At 36.0% G+C, this 6828-nt stretch overlaps 1 long non-coding RNA gene across 1 annotated transcript; it reads right to left on the bottom strand.

The window, feature by feature from the left end:
- Window positions 1-1372: 1372 nt before the first annotated feature.
- LOC134737026 (uncharacterized) lies at window positions 1373-6233 on the bottom strand. The gene is made up of 3 exons (XR_010121549.1): window positions 6077-6233; window positions 3572-3641; window positions 1373-2556 (listed from the first exon to the last, which is right to left on the bottom strand). It is a non-coding gene; the product is annotated as an uncharacterized lncRNA (long non-coding RNA).
- Window positions 6234-6828: the final 595 nt, after the last annotated feature.

Consider the following 6828-nt stretch of genomic DNA (forward strand, 5'->3'; position numbering starts at 1 on the left):
CTCCACCTCTTGTCTTTGCCCAGCCTGCATTTTATTAATTGAATGTTGCAGTCCTTTTGCCTTTTTTGATACTGGATCTCTTTGACATGAGCAGGAATATTATAAAGAAATTGTATCAGGCCATATCTGTGCATGAATAAACATTCTTTGCTTCACCTATTTCTATTAAAAACATTATCTTTTTGCTTTACCAACAAGGATGACTTTCTCCAGAATTTCCTCTTGTTTAAAAAAAGAAAAAAAAAAAAAGCTGACTAACCTGGATGAGGTTTGGAGGAAGGTTAGGTAAGGGGTAGTACTGGCATGTAGATCACTACTTTGCATTACCTGTAGAGTAAGAAATATTGAATTTAGCTCAAAACTGAAAGAAATAATGTACTGCCAACCTACCTCCTTCTATAGATTATGAGCAAGATAAAGAAACAAATGAAACTCTCTTGACACCTAGCCATATATGCTATTTACAAGAATCAGGGTGTAACAAAAGGGAATCTCTCTGCAAAGACACAGTAAGGGCAAGATATTGCTGGACACAGAATGGTTGAGTTTTAGTTTTCTATTTCCACCAGCAACGCCTGGCAAGGAGGCTGGAGCAGTAATATTCTCTTGGGAGGTTAAAGGCAGAGTGAAGACAAGTTATGAGAGCAGACTCTTTGTAGGGCTTCACTTGCAAGTATGGCCTAATTGCTTCTCTTGGCTTCTTCAGAAAAGGTAGAGCTGAGAGAAACAAACAGGCCCTCTGGCTGCTGCCAGCTGCTGTTTGCACACAGAGTTTTGAGCCCTGGGCTGCCAAAACCACACAAATACCACAAAACAGTGTTGCCCAAACAGTAGGAAGATCAGTTCTCTGCAGGGTTCAGGAATAAAGGAGGCCCTAACAATGCTGCAAAGGCAAGAGGTCTTCCCCTAGCCCGAGGACGCTGACGTCCAGCCACATCTTGCGGAGGCTGATGGCAGAAAATGGTTGGCTGAAACCCATGCTCAGAGAAACCTGGCTTGGGAACTTCCAGATATGAGGGAGGCAGCTGAAGGGCTCATAGGTCAGGTCTAGGGTCTCTGGTTCAATGAGCTATCTGGATGAGTAATAGAAAAGAACACTTTTCAGCAGGATGGTTCTGAGATCCAGCAGCTCCAGAGAATGTGCAGAAATCCAATGGAGTCCTGAGGACTTTTCTACCAGAAAAAAAAAAACCCTAGGGTATAAGTGTCCAGGGGTTCAGGGGCAATTTAGGAAAATTGACTTAGGGTTGAATATATCACTGGGAGGAAATGAAACTCTTACCTCTGAGAAGAGCACCCCTGGTTGATGCCAGAAGGATGGCGGCAGACTCTATTCCCAGAGATCAGTTCATCTCCTTCCTTCAACTTCTTTTCTTTTTTTTTCTTCTCTTTTCTTTTTTTTCTTTTTTTTTTTTTTTTTTTTTTTTTTTTTTTGAGACGGAGTCTCGCTCTGTGCCCCAGGCTGGAGTGCAGTGGCGCAATCTCGGCTCACTGTAAGCTCCGCCTCCCGGGTTCACACCATTCTTCTACTTCAGCCTCCTGAGTAGCTGGGACTACAGGTACCCGCCACCACACCTGGCTAATTTTTTTTGTATTTTTAGTAGAGATAGGGTTTCACCGTGTTAGCCAGGATGATCTTGATCTCCTGACCTCGTGATCCGCCCACCTCAGCCTCCCAAATTGCTGGGATTACAGGCGTGAGCCACTGCGCCCAGCCCCAACTTCTTTTCTTTAACCATGAGCAGAGATCCTGTGGGGTAGGGACTTAAAGCAGGGAAATACTTTTTAAGCCTAGAATAGCTCATCCAGTGTGAAGAGATTGCTCTTTGCAGGTGACAAAGACAGACTTAATATTCCTCTCCCCTTAACTAAGTTTTAGGCAGGCTTCTTTCTGGCACTAGGCCCCAACCTCCTTTTTTTAGAGCCTTTACTTTAGAAAACCTGTCATTGTAAATTTTTTCCCTTTCACTTTGAAATGTAAATCTTTTTAAAGCCTCTTCCCAGTTTTACAACACAAGATAGTCTTTCTCAAGGAGCTATGAGCCATGTCTTTGAAATGTAGTCTTAGGAAGAGAGGGCCCCTATCTCCCAGTCTCTATGGGAAGGTGGCAGCCTAACGGATGCCTTGCTCCAAGTTGCAAAACTACCTCCCTTTTCTTCTTTTCTTCCTCTTTCCCTTTTACTTGTGCGATTTTTGCATTCTACTAATGATACAACTGTGTTTATTTAAGGCATCATGAAGACACTCCCTGCCTTTCCTCTAAGTTTAAGACTGTCTGAGAAATGGACATCCTTTAATTCAAACAATATTTACTGACTTACCACTCTATTCTAGACGCAGTGCTAGGAAATAAGCTTATAGAAAATAAGCAAAACAAACTTTTTTTTTTCACTCCTGAAGTTTATAATCTTACATTAATCAACCAATCACACAAACAAACAAGTACAAAATATGATAAGTGCCAGGTAGGAAATATAGAGTGCTACTTGTGGGACTGACCTGTCTTAGGATTCAGAGGCATGTTCCAGACAGATCTAGAACACAGCATGAAGGTTCTAATGCAAAAAAAAGAAGAAAGCATTGGTAAGTGAATATAGGCCTAGACTGAGGGAGCCTAACTACCTAAGGCTGAGATCACTGTATGAGGGTCCTTGCTTCCCTCATGTGTGGTGCTACACATATATCGGACCTTTGGTTAAGGATTTAGAAAATCAAAACTCTCTTTTTGTTTTTGTTCACAAAACAATATTGGCTTCTATCTACTATTTATATCTATTCATCCATCTATTCCTAAGAGCCCTAAAATACTTCATTTATACAAAGTTATTTTCTCAGCTAAATTATTTAGATTTGCAGTGTTTTTTCTTCTCATTAAACATTTATTACTCACATATTGATAATTAACTGCTTATATAGTTATAGGCTGGATGGGGAAAGTGTAAAATTTCCCCCACTCCTTTCTCTTTTTTTCCTGCTGCCTCTAGCTATTTAATACAAAGGCAGTTCTTGTATTAAGGAAGGCTGGGAGAATTATTTTTTGTCAGTTAACTAAAAACAGTGCTGACTTTATAAAATATTTGCTCAAAGTTTTAAAAATTTTGGTTTTGTTAACAACTACATGAGTGTAACAAAACAGAAGAAAAATTCATTATTTCTCCAAAATAGTCTCCTAGAGTCTTACCCAAATATAAGCTTACAATGAAATTGAAAGGAACTTCATATTTAGATAAACTTTTATTCTATTTATCAATTCATTATTAGTTGAATCACAAATTGCTTATTTAATTTTATGTAAAGCAAGAAAAACCATTAAAAGATGTTAGAAATGCAATACATCAAAGCAATACTTCAAAAAACCTTTGAAATCACTGATCTAATTAATCATTATAATCATTTACCTAAGGAAGTAGCTGCATTTTCATTTTCACACGACAAGGTTTTTATTCACTTTATTCAACATAAAGGTAAAAATTTTGCTCTATGAATGAAACATATTATATCCCTATAGAGATATAGGAACATAATAGGACAGAGTATGTTAATTTTTCTCTTACCTCTTTTAGTCCTTACCTCATTTATAAGGGAGAATAACCCAATTTAATATTTTTCAAAGTACTCTTCCTCAGATTTCACATAACATCTGGAAAGTAAAACATAAATTATTTTTACAAATTTTACTGAAAAGTTAGACATGCATAACCAAGAAGAAATTCTATGAAGATATACTAATTCTTTTAAATAGTCCCAGAAGAAAAATATGAAAATATATTGTCCACAGTTAAAGCAGTAAGTTTAAATGAACCCATTGGCCATTGATCTGTAAAGATAGGTGGACTGTTCCTAGAATATGTCTGTGGTGTGTTCATTGGAGCTAGCTGTAGGCCAAAAGAAAAGGTATGTAAATACAATACATAAACACAAATACATATATGTGTGTATATATATCACTATATATGTGTGTGTGTATATATATATCACTACATATATGTATATATATCTCACTATATATACATGTATGGTATAGTATAACACACATATATGTGCCACTATATATACGTATACCACTATATTTTATATATATATATATAAAATGCCACTATATGTACATACACTATATATATATGTACATATAGTGGTATTAAAACATGTCCTCAATTATTTGATAGCTGTCCCATCAAGAAGCGGAGCTTATGTTTCCTCCCGTTGAAACTGCATGGGGCTTTGTAATTGCCTTGACAAGCAGAATGCAACATAAGTAATATGGTGATGATAGGATAGAAAAGGTCACGTAATCTCTGCTGCCTCTTTTGGGACACTTGCTTTGGGAGTCTTAAGCAGCTGTGTAGAGATACCACGCAGACCAAATCAAGGCAGAGAGAGATATGCCCACAGAGCTCCAGCTCTTTCGGTCTTCCCAGCTCAGGCACCAGATATGTGAATGAAGAATCACAATGGAATAATATTCAGCCATAAACAAGAATACAATCTTGCCATTTGTGACAACATGGATGGACCTGGAGGACATCATGGTAAGTGAAACAAGCCAGACAGAAAGACAAATGCCTTGTAATCTTACTCATATGTGAAGTTTAAAAGAGACAGACATGATATCACAGAAGCAGAAAACAGAGCACTGGATACCAGAGACTGGGGAGAAAAGAAGGGAGGAGAGGATGTTCTGGTATGTTATTGCACAGTTACAGTGATGGTGGTTAAGAGTAAGTTCTTGTATATTACAAAGTAGCTAGAAGAGAGGCTTTTGAATGTTCTCACCACAAAGAAGTGATAAATGCATGAGGTGATGTATAAGCTAAATACACTGATTTGATCATTATATGACATATATATGCATCAAAACATTGACTTACACACAATAAATATGTACAATTACAATGTATCCATAAAAATAACTTTGGAGATGACCCCAGCTACTGTTTGACTGCAATCTAATGAGAGATGCTGAACAAGAATTGCCTACTTGAGTCCAGCCAAAACCCAAATTTACAAGCAAAATAAATGGTTATTTTTTAAGCCAATGTTCAAGGTAGTTTGTTACACAGCAACAGAAAGAATAGTATATAATAAAATTAGCTTGCACATTGTAAATGAACATCAAATAATAAGACTGTTTTTTTTTGGACCGCGTGGTAGAATTGACATATAACCTCATATAAATTAGATACCACCCTAATCATAAAACTATATTGGAGGTAGATGTTGACATAACTTGTTTTCTAACAGTGTAAAAGTTACTGTTTGTTTTCCTAATTCTATGACCATTGCTATGGTTTAAGGGTTACTATATCTCTATTTTTTGTGACATGTCATTAGAATAATAATACTACTTAAGACCAGAAAGCAAGAATATGGTTTAATTTTTTCTTTCTAAATCAAGTTATTCATTAACCTGTCAAAATTTTTCCCTGAGAAAATTGTGTCTGTGCCCTCATTATAATTTCCATTAACTTACTCTGCAATGTTATTTCTCCATTAGATTATTGCTTTAAGATGTTTCAGTCTTCCTAAAATGACCTCTGTTGTGTTTTTTTTTTTTTAATCAGAGTTCTGTTTTCCTACATTAGGTGCAATGTAAAAAGAAGACTTTGTTATCCTTCTATACAGCTTTACTGTCAACTTTCTTTAGTTTCATACATAGTAAATCTATTTCTAACTCCAGTAAAATGCAGACTAAAAATCCAGATGCTGTGTCACACATTTTTTTGTTCTAATACTTTTCCTCTCATTTTCTTGTTATTTATATTGTAAGGATTTTACTTGCTTCGTTGACCCACTATCATGTTCATTTTACTTTCAGGGTCTGAAATCAACCAGGTTAGTTTAAGTCTTGTAACAGTTAGCTTTTACTGTGTAACAAACGCCACAAATTAGTGACTTAACCATTTATTTGGATCATGATTGTGCAATTTGGCAATTTGTATTGTCTGAGCTAGACAGCTTCTTTGGTTTGGACTTGTTTCTCAGACATGTATGCCAGTAGAATTGCATGTTTTATATAAAACTTGTATTTTACCAAATACCTAATTCCTAATTTGACAGCTTTTAATTTCAACTTACTTGCAAGGAGAAGGCAAGGAAGTCCTGACAGTTAATATGAGTTGATGACTTGAGACAATTTTCTGGAGAAACAGAATAATTCATTCAAAGACACCATGGTTGCAAATGAAGGAGAAATACTCATTGAAGAATCATCCTCAGGTTGAAAGCCCACTTTTTGCTGCCAGCAAAAAGCAATATAACACAAAAGCAAGAAAAGTACATTATTTTCTCAAGAATCATTAAATTAACAAATTTTGAAGAGTGTGTTGCTTTTCTTCAATGCTTTCCACCATCCTCTAAAAGTTTTCCACTAAATGCCTTGTGCTGTCAGACTTACTGCAATATTGTGTTTTACGGAGATTCTACTGTGGTTTGGCTAGGAAGAGAGAGTTCCTCATTAGTCTGGATTTATTCTGCACTAAAGCATTTGCTTTCATTCCATGTCCTTAGTTTCTGAGGCAAGAAAAATCATTGGAAAGGGATCTGTGTACAAAGTTCAATAAACCTAAAAAAAATACTTCTTTAGAAAATTAACATTCTTCTATTCCAATCTTTTACTGCTTTGAAGTGAAAGATAACATGCAAACATAGTCATTTCTCTCTCACGAGTGGACTACAATTAGAAGCAAAGACCCATTATGCCAAATTTCTCTTATTCATGTCATCATACATGAGAATCAACTGCACTAATTTCTTAAAATTAAATCTACCTTTAATATTGTTCTAAATGATAATGTTTATTAAATCACAAATAGAATGTGCTGTTGCTT

Source organism: Symphalangus syndactylus, chromosome 6 (assembly GCF_028878055.3).
Source record: "Symphalangus syndactylus isolate Jambi chromosome 6, NHGRI_mSymSyn1-v2.1_pri, whole genome shotgun sequence".
In the NCBI taxonomy this organism is placed as follows: Eukaryota; Metazoa; Chordata; class Mammalia; order Primates; family Hylobatidae; genus Symphalangus; species Symphalangus syndactylus.